At 42.0% G+C, this 13,467-nt stretch overlaps 1 pseudogene across 1 annotated transcript; it reads right to left on the minus strand.

The window, feature by feature from the left end:
* Positions 1-624: 624 nt before the first annotated feature.
* LOC115898266 lies at positions 625-1,912 on the minus strand (annotated as a pseudogene). Its single transcript, XR_004057967.1, has one exon. The product of XR_004057967.1 is annotated as a glyceraldehyde-3-phosphate dehydrogenase pseudogene (transcript).
* Between the last annotated feature and the right edge of the window lie 11,555 nt (positions 1,913-13,467).

Below are 13,467 nucleotides of genomic sequence, written 5' to 3' on the forward strand. Positions count from 1 at the left end.
GGGTCTACTTTCATCAAGGTCCCTTTACTAATTAGCCAGGTAAGTAATGTATTAAAATCTTTTTATTGTATTGTACCCAGTATTTTGATTTGTTTTCTGCAGGAGGACCAAGCAGGTACTTTATTCATCACACTGATGGAAATAGAAGTCCAGACACCAATTTGAAATTATACTGGGGAAAACTTTACTAATTACTAGTTAGCAATTGACAATCAGAATGTGAAATGTCTGATAATACTTTTGATGGGGTTAGGGCTAGGGTTAGTAATAACTGTAGGATTAATAATAACTATAGCAAACACAAATATTATAAATATGTAAGAAAAAGAGCAAAGCAGTACCCAGTCATTTTTTTTTTTTTTGAAATGGAGTCTCACTCTGTTGCCCAGGCTGGAGTACAGTGGAGTGATCTCGGCTCACTGCAACCTCCACCTCCCAGGTTCAAGCAATTCTCTGCCTCAGCCTCCCAAGTAGCTGGGAAAAATGTGTGGCTTATATGTAAACAGGATTTAGAAGCCTTGTACTATGCAGAAGAAAGAGAATCATTATTCAGAAAGTGGATAAAAAAATCATTGATTCATTATTGTTAACCTTGTGCCTAAGTCTTTGTTTTTTTTGTTTTTGTTTTTTTTTTTTTTTGGCTGAGCACAGGGGATTTTATTGATGGTACACGACAAAGTGGGGCTCCCTAGGCCCCTCCCCTCTTCAAGGGGTCTACATGGAAACTGTGAGGGGAGATTCAGTGTGGCGGGGGACTGAGTGTGGCAGGGACTCCCCAGCAGTGAGGGCCTCTCTCTTCCTCTTGTGCTCTCGCTGGGGCTGGTGGTCCAGGGGTCTTACTCCTTGGAGGCCATGTGGGCCATGAGGTCCACCACCCTGTTGCTGTAGCCAAATTCGTTGTCATACCAGGAAATGAGCTTGACGAAGTGGTCGTTGAGGGCAATGCCAGCCCCAGCGTCGAAGGTGGAAGAGTGGGTGTCGCTGTTGAAGTCGGAGGAGACCACCTGGTGCTCAGTGTAGCCCAGGATGCCCTTGAGGGGGCCCTCCGACGCCTGCTTCACCACCTTCTTGATGTCATCATATTTGGCAGGTTTTTCCAGACGGCAGGTCAGGTCCACCACTGACACGTTGGCAGTGGGGACACAGAAGGCCATGCCAGTGAGCTTCCCGTTCAGCTCAGGGATGACCTTGCCCACAGCCTTGGCAGCGCCAGTAGAGGCAGGGATGATGTTCTGGAGAGCACCGCGGCCATCACGCCACAGTTTCCCGGAGGGGCCATCCACAGTCTTCTGGGTGGCAGTGATGGCATGGACTGTGGTCATGAGTCCTTCCACGATACCAAAGTTGTCATGGATGACCTTGGCCAGGGGTGCTAAGCAGTTGGTGGTGCAGGAGGCGTTGCTGACGATCTTGAGGCTGTTGTCGTACTTCTCATGGTTCACACCCATGACGAACATGGGGGCGTCCGCAGAGGGGGCGGAGATGATGACTCTTTTGGCTCCCCCCTGCAAATGAGCCCCAGCCTTCTCCGTGGTGGTGAAGACGCCAGTGGACTCCACGACGTACTCAGCGCCAGCATCGCCCCACTTGATTTTGGAGGGATCTCGCTCCTGGAAGATGGTGATGGGGCTTCCATTGATGACAAGCTTCCCGTTCTCAGCCTTCATGGTGCCATGGAACTTGCCGTGGGTGGAATCGTACTGGAACATGTAAACCATGTAGTTGAGATCAATGAAGGGGTCATTGATGGCAACAATATCCACTTTACCAGAGTTAAAAGCAGCCCTGGTGACCAGGCGCCCAATACGACCAAATCCGTTGACTCCGACCTTCACCTTCCCCATGGTGTCTCAGGGATGCGCTGGCGATGCAAAAGAAGATGCGGCTGACTCTCGAACAGGAGGAGCAGAGAGCCGTGCCTAAGTCTTTGTAAATGGAGTTAAATTAAATTTTGCAAGATTATTGTCATGAAAGAGAGTTCAAGGAATTCTTCTAGGACAGAGTTACTCATGGGCTACGTGCAAATTTCATAGTTTGAAGTCACCCAAGAGCAGCTTAAATTTAACATGGCAATTTCTCAAAATATTATTTTCTTATGTGAAGACCCCAGACTAAACACAATCATTTTTGCAAACAGCATGTCTTTTCATTTCTGCTCTCTGTTAAGTCTTTGTGTTTTAAAATGCCTTTGCTTTCATGTGAGACATCACCAGCAGCCTTGTGGCTGGGTGGTAGAATTGCTGCTGCTACATCACAGATTCTGCCTTTTTATACTCTTCTTCAAGTATAAAGTACCTTGTATTTACACAGCTGTTTTAACTTTTTCAAAGTCTGTTTACATCTTTTATGCTTACACCTCTGTGAAGTAGGAAGCACGGGTTTTTCTACCCACCTTGTAGAGATAAGAACAGTGAGCCACACAGAGGTCAAGTGATGGGTTAAAGGCTGCAGCATCCTCCCACTATCCCATGCTGTTTTCCTTCCTAGCGTGAAATTACGTGGGCACACAAGTTCTCCTGAAACAAACACTGAGCAAGGCTATGCATGGCTGCTTGATTCACTTGTGTGATTGCTCTCTTTGGCATGGATGGAGGGCTGCAGGAAAGCCAATTAATTTGTTCAGAGAAAGCTTGTGTATGAGTTCATGTGTTTTATCTATTCTGTCATTCAAACTCTGTGGACAAGTCAGTTTTCATAATGACTTTAGATCACTGCACTAAGACTTACTTGTTTTCCAAATGATTTGGTGATCTGTTCACTTAATTTATGCCAGATGCTTTCTTACTGTTTAACTGCCACCTGCAAAATAACATTTAATATGAAGATTTTAGTTTTAAAATTGTTTTGGGCTCTCAAATAAAAAACTTGCAAGACTGGTTAAGTTGCTTTTTGTTCATAGCAAACATACCTCTAGCTGAGAAGCAGGGACTTTCACAAGTCATTTGCTTCATTTAGAATAAACTCTGTGAATTATCCCAATGGTTATGATGATGTGATTAAAAAATTGGGGGAAGAAATAAAGGATAACCTGTTCGCATCTTCTTTCTCTTTTGATAATTCCTATACAAATATCTTAAAAGATGAGATTTTTCACTGTACATTTGGCAGAGCCTTATTCCTTCTATTTTATCCGAAATTTCCATTTAAATTTTTTATCCAGTTTTCTAGCATGTGTTCACAATTTTGTCATTTGAATCAATTTCATTCCTCAGGAATTAACATAAACCATAACATTTTCTATGAATAAGAACTTCAATTCTAAAATCTATTTTTGACTAATGATTAACTTCTCTTAATCCTTTGATAATTCTTATTGTTTTCCTCCAGACCATGTAAGTTTTTCCCATTTTTCTCCATTATGATGTTCTAAATCAAGATGCAAACCAGAATATTAATTTTTCATATAAAATAGGTCTTTTTATGTTTCTACTAGCTTATTCAATTGATTCACTGAAAATGATTCCTGGCTTTAGTTTTTGCAGAAAGAAAGTAACAAGGTGAACTCACTAGCAGGCCAGGAAGGAGCTGGCAGGAGACTCTTTCTCAATAAAGGGGTGCTGGAGGTCGGTAACTAGGTCAGCAAATAGGATCTGGGAGGACTAGGATTATCAGTGACCTTTTACTAGTTGAGTGGAGGTTGTGTAAATGCAGCCTAGTGTAGTGCAGAAGTGCTGAACCTGGGGACAGATCTGAAGTTCTGGGCCTCTTTTTGCTGCTTTCTATTTCTAGAACCTTGGATAAATTTCCTAATATCTCTGAACTTCACATTCCTAACTCATGGATAGGAATAATAATACTATGTCTCAGAGTCATTTTGTATATAAGTTATCCGGTGCTAAGTAATAAACAATCTCAAAACTTGGTGGCTTAACACACAATAATTTATTTGCTTACATTTGGGCTGGATTCAGCTGGGTAGTTCTTTTGTTGGTCCTTCCTGGGGCCCCTTATATAGACACAGTGATCTGGGGGTTTGACTGGAATTGGATGATCCAAGCTGGCCTTACTCTCATATGGCAGTCAACTGGGACTGTCAGCAGAATACGTCAGTTCTTTGTGTGGCTGCTTCTGCAGTGGAGACAAAATTTCTTACATGACAATGACAGTGATTTCAAGAAGGCAAATCCCAATGTGCAAGTGTTTACCTATGCTCTCCTTGTGTCATATTTGCTGATATCTTGTTAGCCAAAGTAAGTCACGTGGCCAAGCCCAGGGTCAATGAAAGAAGGAACGATGCTGAGGGTAGGGGCTTCGTTTATGTGGGACCATTAGTGTAATAATCTATATACTCTGTCAGTCAAATGTGACAATACATGGGAAATTATTTTTGAAGTGTTACATCAGTGTAAATGTTGTATGGTGTGTGTCTGTGTGTGTATGGGTGGTGGCAGTTGGGGAATGGTGATGGGGAGGCATGTACCTGAAAACCTTAATAGACATTGAATTTACGGTCATGGAAATAATTGTTTAGTTTTACCTCTGGCTTTCATAATTACATTAAACATATTTATCTCAGGTGCACTCAGGAGTATAGCATGCTGGGACCTGGGTAACGGGATCAGTTGGGAGGGGAAGAGATGTGAAGCTTGGAGAAATGGACTCAGCTACAGAGAACTGGGAATCCAACGCTCAGTATTTCAAAAATTTACCAAATTGATGGATAAATTGGTCACTCTTCTAGGTGAGTTAATTTGAAAGTCAGAAGGGTAGAGGTCATGAGAGCTTTTCACACATCCTGACCATGGAGGGAGATTATGGAGATGAGGATCCATCTGAGGCAGAGGAATGGGAACTAGCCCTAGAACTGAGGGGATTAAGGTGAGGACAGGAGGCTTAAGAAGGCAGACACCAAGGCAAATGCCTATTTCTTTGGACTAGACAAAAATACAGGAAGAGGAGGACAAACAGCATATGAATTTGGGAGTACTGTGCTCAGGGCAGTGTTAGTCAGGTGTGTAGACTTTACCTGTCACAAGTGCCCTTAAAGTTGGTCTTCAAGGAATCTTGGAATGCAGGCGGAGGGGGTGGGGGTGGGTTGTGGAAGCTTTGCAACCATCCTGAGCCACTGGGTCTCAGGTTTGAAGGCAAGGCCGACAGTAAGGCTGAGGCTATTAAACATGCTAAGTTGGGATGAACCTGAGGACGAGGTGAAAGCATCAGGCATTAGTGGGCACAGGTAGGGACTTTTAGAAGGCTGACACAAATGCCTGGTAGGATATTGGTTCTCAAATATCAATAAGCACAGGAACTTCCTGGTTAAAAATGCCCATAGCTGAGCTTACCTCAGAGATTCTGATTTTAGTGTATCTTACATGGTACCCAAGAATTTGTGTTTTCAGTAAACAGCTGAGTATTGATGATCTAACCTGTGCTGTCTAATATGGTACACATGTGGTTTTTTCAATATAAATTAGCTAAAGTTGAATAAACTTAAACAATTAGTTGTCTACTGGTCAAATTTCAAGAGCTTAATAGCCACATGTAGCTAGTAGCTACTGTATTAGACAGTACAGAATTAGAATACTGCCATCATTGCAGAAAGTTCTACTGGGCAGTGCTGTTTAAGCCATCAACTCTGTGCTTCAGTTTCCTTTGATCACATCTGGTTCTGCTAGGTCTGGTGTCCCTATTCCAGGTCCATAGCCACATCTACTTCCTAGAGAAGCAATCCATAATGTGCATGCTGTTTCAGGACCATGGACAATAGCACACATGGCTATCCCTCCCCTCAAATAGTTTTGCTCACACTGTACTCGAGTCTAAGCAAGTAAGAAGCCAAGAATGGGTGGCTAAAGAAGGAATCCAAGGCAGCAAGCAAAGTAGACATGAGAGACTTTGACCTATACTGAAAACTTCACTCCACAATCCCATAACCCAGTTGCATTGACTTTGGTCTCTACCCACATCAGCTCTTCTCTTTAAAGAGAAGTAGGGGGAAGGGAAGTTTGAGCTGCTATTTAAAATATATCACTAAGAAACAGCATACATGTGTAGGGCAGTGAGGTAGAAGATAAACATAGGAAGAATCAAGCAGGATTAGATTCTGAGCTACCATTTACTTGGGTGCAACCATGGGAATGTTACTTAATCTCTCCAAGTCACAGTTTTCCAATCTGTAAATGGCTATAATAATATTATGATAATATGGAATGAGCCAGGCACAGAAAAGCAAATATTGCATATTCTCACTCTTATGTGGGAGTTAAAAAATTTGATCTCATGGAGGTAGAGTAGAATGATGATTATCAAAGGTTGGGAAGGGTAGGGGGAGGGCATGATGAAGAGAGGTTAGTTAATGGCTACAAAAATACAGTTAGATAGAAGGAATAAATTCTAGTCCTTAATAGTATAATGGGGTAACTATAATTATCAATAACTTATTGTATATGACAAGATCACTACTAATAGAGAAGATGTGTAAAGTTCTCAGCACAAAGAAATGGTAAATGTTTGAGGTGATGAGTGTACTATAACCATGATTTGCTTAACAAGAGATGCATACAACATATGCATGCATTGAAATATCCCAAGTGCCTTATAACTATGTAAAATTATGTACCAATAAAATAAAAGTAATATTATGATAATAATGTAATAATAATACAAGTGACAAAATATATGTAAAGCACTGAACATAAGACCAGAAACCTAGTAGGCATTCAACAAATATTAGTTCTATTTCCACTCTTGGTAAGTTGAACTTCATACTCTTTTTTTTTTTTTTTTTTTTTTTTTTTTATTTTTTTATTATACTTTAAGTTCTAGGGTACATGTGCATAACGTGCAGGTTTGTTACATATGTATACTTATGCCATGTTGGTGTGCTGCACCCATCAACTCGTCAGCACCCATCAATCCATCATTTATATCATGTATAACTCCCCAATGCAATCCCTCCCTCCTCCCCCCTCCCCCCTCCCCATGATAGACCCCAGTGTGCGATGTTCCCCTTCCCGAGTCCAAGTGATCTCATTGTTCAGTTCCCACCTATGAGTGAGAACATGCGGTGTTTGGTTTTCTCTTCTTGTGATAGTTTGCTAAGAATGATGGTTTCCAGCTGCATCCATGTCCCTACAAAGGACGCAAACTCATCCTTTTTTATGGCTGCATAGTATTCCATGGTGTATATGTGCCACATTTTCTTAATCCAGTCTGTCACAGATGGACATTTGGGTTGATTCCAAGTCTTTGCTATTGTGAATAGTGCCGCAATAAACATACGTGTACATGTGTCTTTGTAGTAGACTAATTTATAATCCTTTGGGTATATACCCAGTAGTGGGATGGCTGGGTCATATGGTACATCTAGTTCTAGATCCTTGAGGAATTGCCATACTCTTTTCCATAATGGTTGAACTAGTTTACAATCCCACCAACAGTGTAAAAGTGTTCCTATTTCTCCACATCCTCTCCAACACCTGTTGTTTCCTGACTTCTTAATGATTGCCATTCTAACTGGTGTGAGATGGTATCTCATTGTGGTTTTGATTTGCATTTCTCTGATGGCCAGTGATGATGAGCATTTTTTCATGTGTCTGTTGGCTGTATGAATATCTTCTTTTGAGAAATGTCTGTTCATATCCTTTCCCCACTTTTTGATGGGGTTGTTTGTTTTTTTCTCGTATATTTGTTTGAGTTCTTTGTAGATTCTGGATATTAGCCCTTTGTCAGATGAGTAGGTTGCAAAAATTTTCTCCCATTCTGTAGGTTGCCTGTTCACTCTGATGGTAGTTTCTTTTGCTGTGCAAAAGCTCTTTAGTTTAATTAGATCCCATTTGTCAATTATGGCTTTTGCTGCCGTTGCTTTTGGTGTTTTAGACATGAAGTCCTTGCCCATGCCTATGTCCTGAATGGTACTACCTAGATTTTCTTCTAGGGTTTTTATGGTATTAGGTCTAACATTTAAGTCTCTAATCCATCTTGAATTAATCTTCGTATAAGGGGTAAGGAAAGGATCCAGTTTCAGCTTTCTACTTATGGCTAGCCAATTTTCCCAGCACCATTTATTAAATAGGGAATCCTTTCCCCATTTCTTGTTTCTCTCAGGTTTGTCAAAGATCAGATGGCTGTAGATGTGCGGTATTATTTCTGAGGACTCTGTTCTGTTCCATTGGTCTATATCTCTGTTTTGGTACCAGTACCATGCTGTTTTGGTTACTGTAGCCTTGTAGTATAGTTTGAAGTCAGGTAGCGTGACGCCTCCAGCTTTGTCCTTTTGACTTAGGATTGTCTTGGCAATGCGGGCTCTTTTTTGGTTCCATATGAACTTTAAAGCAGTTTTTTCCAATTCTGTGAAGAAACTCATTGGTAGCTTGATGGGGATGGCATTGAATCTATAAATAACCTTGGGGAGTATGGCCATTTTCACGATATTGATTCTTCCTATCCATGAGCATGGTATGTTCTTCCATTTGTTAGTGTCCTCTTTGATTTCACTGAGCAGTGGTTTGTAGTTCTCCTTGAAGAGGTCCTTTACATCCCTTGTAAGCTGGATTCCTAGGTATTTTATTCTCTTTGAAGCAATTGTGAATGGAAGTTCATTCCTGATTTGGCTCTCTGCTTGTCTGTTGCTGGTGTATAAGAATGCTTGTGATTTTTGCACATTAATTTTGTATCCTGAGACTTTGCTGAAGTTGCTTATCAGCTTAAGGAGATTTTGGGCTGAGATGATGGGGTTTTCTAAATATACAATCATGTCATCTGCAAACAGGGACAATTTGACTTCTTCTTTTCCTAACTGGATACCCTTGATTTCTTTCTCTTGCCTGATTGCCCTAGCCAGAACTTCCAACACTATGTTGAATAGGAGTGGTGAGAGAGGGCATCCCTGTCTTGTGCCAGTTTTCAAAGGGAATTTTTCCAGTTTTTGCCCATTCAGTATGATATTAGCTGTGGGTTTGTCATAAATAGCTCTTATTATTTTGAGGTACGTTCCATCAATACCGAATTTATTGAGCGTTTTTAGCATGAAGGGCTGTTGAATTTTGTCAAAAGCCTTTTCTGCATCTATTGAGACAATCATGTGGTTCTTGTCTTTGGTTCTGTTTATATGCTGGATTACGTTTATTGATTTGCGAATGTTGAACCAGCCTTGCATCCCAGGGATGAAGCCCACTTGATCATGGTGGATAAGCTTTTTGATGTGCTGCTGAATCCGGTTTGCCAGTATTTTATTGAGGATTTTTGCATCAATGTTCATCAGGGATATTGGTCTAAAATTCTCTTTTTTTGTTGTGTCTCTGCCAGGCTTTGGTATCAGGATGATGTTGGCCTCATAAAATGAGTTAGGGAGGATTCCCTCTTTTTCTATTGATTGGAATAGTTTCAGAAGGAATGGTACCAGCTCCTCCTTGTACCTCTGGTAGAATTCAGCTGTGAATCCATCTGGTCCTGGACTTTTTTTGGTGGGTAGGCTATTAATTGTTGCCTCAATTTCAGAGCCTGCTATTGGTCTATTCAGGGATTCAACTTCTTCCTGGTTTAGCCTTGGGAGAGTGTAAGTGTCCAGGAAATTATCCATTTCTTCTAGATTTTCTAGTTGATTTGCGTAGAGGCGTTTATAGTATTCTCTGATGGTAGTTTGTATTTCTGTGGGGTCAGTGGTGATATCCCCTTTATCATTTTTTATTGCATCTATTTGATTCCTCTCTCTTTTTTTCTTTATTAGCCTTGCTAGCGGTCTGTCAATTTTGTTGATCTTTTCAAAAAACCAACTCCTGGATTCATTGATTTTTTGGAGGGTTTTTTGTGTCTCTATCTCCTTCAGTTCTGCTCTGATCTTAGTTATTTCTTGCCTTCTGCTAGCTTTTGAATGTGATTGCTCTTGCCTCTCTAGTTCTTTTAATTGTGATGTTAGAGTGTCAATTTTAGATCTTTCCTGCTTTCTCTTGTGGGCATTTAGTGCTATAAATTTCCCTCTACATACTGCTTTAAATGTGTCCCAGAGATTCTGGTATGTTGTATCTTTGTTCTCATTGGTTTCAAAGAACATCTTTATTTCCGCTTTCATTTCGTTATGTACCCAGTAGTCATTCAGGAGCAGGTTGTTCAGTTTCCATGTAGTTGAGCGGTTTTGATTGAGTTTCTTAGTCCTGAGTTCTAGTTTGATTGCACTGTGGTCTGAGAGACAGTTTGTTATAATTTCTGTTCTTTTACATTTGCTGAGGAGTACTTTACTTCCAATTATGTGGTCAATTTTGGAATAAGTGCGATGTGGTGCTGAGAAGAATGTATATTCTGTTGATTTGGGGTGGAGAGTTCTATAGATGTCTATTAGGTCCGCTTGGTGCAGAGATGAGTTCAATTCCTGGATATCCTTGTTAACTTTCTGTCTCGTTGATCTGTCTAATGTTGACAGCGGAGTGTTGAAGTCCCCCATTATTATTGTATGGGAGTCTAAGTCTCTTTGTAAGTCTCTAAGGACTTGCTTTATGAATCTGGGTGCTCCTGTATTGGGTGCATATATATTTAGGAGAGTTAGCTCTTCCTGTTGAATTGATCCCTTTACCATTATGTAATGGCCTTCTTTGTCTCTTTTGATCTTTGATGGTTTAAAGTCTGTTTTATCAGAGACTAGGATTGCAACCCCTGCTTTTTTTTGTTCTCCATTTGCTTGGTAGATCTTCCTCCATCCCTTTATTTTGAGCCTATGTATGTCTCTGCATGTGAGATGGGTCTCCTGAATACAGCAGACTGATGGGTCTTGACTCTTTATCCAGTTTGCCAGTCTGTGTCTTTTAATTGGAGCATTTAGTCCATTAACATTTAAGGTTAATATTGTTATGTGTGAACTTGATCCTGCCATTATGATATTAACTGGTTATTTTGCTCGTTAGTTGATGCAGTTTCTTCCTAGCCTCGATGGTCTTTACATTTTGCCAAGTTTTTGCGATGGCTGGTACCGGTTGTTCCTTTCCATGTTTAGGGCTTCCTTCAGGGTCTCTTGTAAGGCAGGCCTGGTGGTGACAAAATCTCTAAGCATTTGCTTATCTGTAAAGGATTTTATTTCTCCTTCACTTATGAAACTTAGTTTGGCTGGATATGAAATTCTGGGTTTAAAATTCTTTTCTTTAAGAACGTTGAATATTGGCCCCCACTCTCTTCTGGCTTGTAGAGTTTCTGCCGAGAGATCTGCTGTTAGTCTGATGGGCTTCCCTTTGTGGGTGACCCGACCTTTCTCTCTGGCTGCCCTTAAGATTTTTTCCTTCATTTCAACTTTGGTGAATCTGGCAATGATGTGTCTTGGAGTTGCTCTTCTGGAGGAGTATCTTTGTGGCGTTCTCTGTATTTCCTGAATTTGAATGTTGGCCTGCCCTACTAGGTTGGGGAAGTTCTCCTGGATGATATCCTGAAGAGTGTTTTCCAACTTGGTTCCATTTTCCCCCTCACTTTCAGGCACCCCAATCAGACGTAGATTTGGTCTTTTTACGTAATCCCATACTTCTTGCAGGCTTTGCTCATTTCTTTTTCTTCTTTTTTCTTTTGGTTTCTCTTCTCGCTTCATTTCATTCATTTGATCTTCAATCGCTGATACTCTTTCTTCCAGTTGATCGAGTCGGTTACTGAAGCTTGTGCATTTGTCACGTATTTCTCGTGTCATGGTTTTCATCTCTGTCATTTCGTTTATGATCTTCTCTGCATTAATGAGTCTAGCTGTCAATTCTTCCACTCTTTTTTCAAGATTTTTAGTTTCTTTGCGCTGGGTACGTAATTCCTCCTTTAGCTCTGAGAAGTTTGATGGACTGAAGCCTTCTTCTCTCCTCTCGTCCAAGTCATTCTCTGACCAGCTTTGATCCGTTGCTGGTGATGGGCTACGCTCCTTTGCAGGGGGAGATGCGCTCTTATTTTTTGAATTTCCAGCTTTTCTGCCCTGCTTCTTCCCCATCTTTGTGGTTTTATCTGTCTCTGGTCTTTGATGGTGGTGACGAACTGATGGGGTTTTGGTATAGGTGTCCTTCCTGTTTGATAGTTTTCCTTCTGACAGTCAGAAGGACTCTCTGTTGGTCTGTTGGAGATTGCTTGAGGTCCACTCCAGACCCTGTTTGCCTGGGTATCAGCAGCAGAGGTTGCCGAAGATAGAATATTGCTGAACAGCGAGTGTACCTGTCTGATTCTTCCTTTGGAAGTGTCCTCTCAGGGGTGTACTCCACCCTGTGAGGTGTGGGGTGTCAGACTGCCCCTAGTGGGGGATTTCTCCCAGCTAGGCTACTCAGGGGTCAGGGACACACCTGAGCAGGCAGTCTGTCCGTTCTCAGATCTCAACCTCCGCGTTGGGAGATCCGCGGCTCTCCCCAAAGCTGTCAGACAGAGTCGTTCGCGTCTGCACCGGCTCCCGCTACTTCCCCTGTTGGTCTTCAGCTGTGCGCTGTCCCCAGAGGTGGAGACTACAGAGACAGGCAGGCTTCCTTGAGCTGCTGTGAGCTCCACCCAGTTCGAGCTTCCCAGCGGCTTTGTTTACCTACTTAAGCCTCAGCAATGGCGGGCGCCCCTCCCCCAGCCTCGCTGCTGCCTTGCGGATAGATCGCGGCAGACTGCTGTGTTAGCAGTGACGGAGGCTTCGTGGGCGTGGGACCCTCCCGGCCAGGTGTGGGATATATTCTCCTGGAATGCCTGTATGCTTACAGCGCAGTATTGGGGTGGGAGTTACCCGATTTTCCAGGTGTTGTGTGTCTCAGTTCCCCTGGCTAGGAAAACGGATCCCCTTCCCCCTTGCGCTTCCAGGTGAGGCGATGCCTCGCCCTGCTTCAGCTCTCGCTGGTTAGGCTGCAGCAGCTGACCAGCACCGATTGTCCGGCACTCCCTAGTGAGATGACCCCAGTACCTCAGTTGAAAATGCAGAAATCACCGGTCTTCTGTGTCGCTCGCGCTGGGAGTTGGAGACTGGAGTTGTTCCTATTCGGCCATCTTGCTCCGCCCCCATGAACTTCATACTCTTAATGAGGCCAGCCCAAACTTATTGTACATAGTCTGCTCTCTGGTGGCAGTGTCTATATTTAGTGACAGAGATGACTTAGTAATTATTATTATTATTTTTTTGGTCTGGCCTCAAGTAGGGTCTAGTAAAGCGATGTAAATCAAGTACTCAGAAAAACGTGGAGGTGTTCCAAAGATCTGCGAACAGAATTCCAAATGGTTATCTGGAGTTAGACTATCATAGCAGATTCTCATTCTCCTCCCTGTTTTCTTCTTCTTTCTTCTCCTCTTCCTCTTCTTCCATCATTCCTTTTCTTCTTCTGTTACCTCTTCCTCTTCTTCCTTTTCCTTTTCCTCATTCTTCAATTTTTTTCTTTCCACATCCTTCCCCTCTCTCTGCCTTAGTTTTATTCTCTTCTTCTTTTTTTTCCCCTTCTGCTCCTGCTATGAGAACTGCAGTATGTACAGAATTAGAATCTTGTTTGTTACTGGTACACAAGGAGTTTTTTCACTGCAGTGTTTTTCAAAATCTCAAACAGTAATGTGCAAATCTAT

The sequence above is a fragment of the Rhinopithecus roxellana genome, chromosome 6 (genome assembly GCF_007565055.1).
Source record: "Rhinopithecus roxellana isolate Shanxi Qingling chromosome 6, ASM756505v1, whole genome shotgun sequence".
Lineage (NCBI taxonomy): Eukaryota > Metazoa > Chordata > Mammalia > Primates > Cercopithecidae > Rhinopithecus > Rhinopithecus roxellana.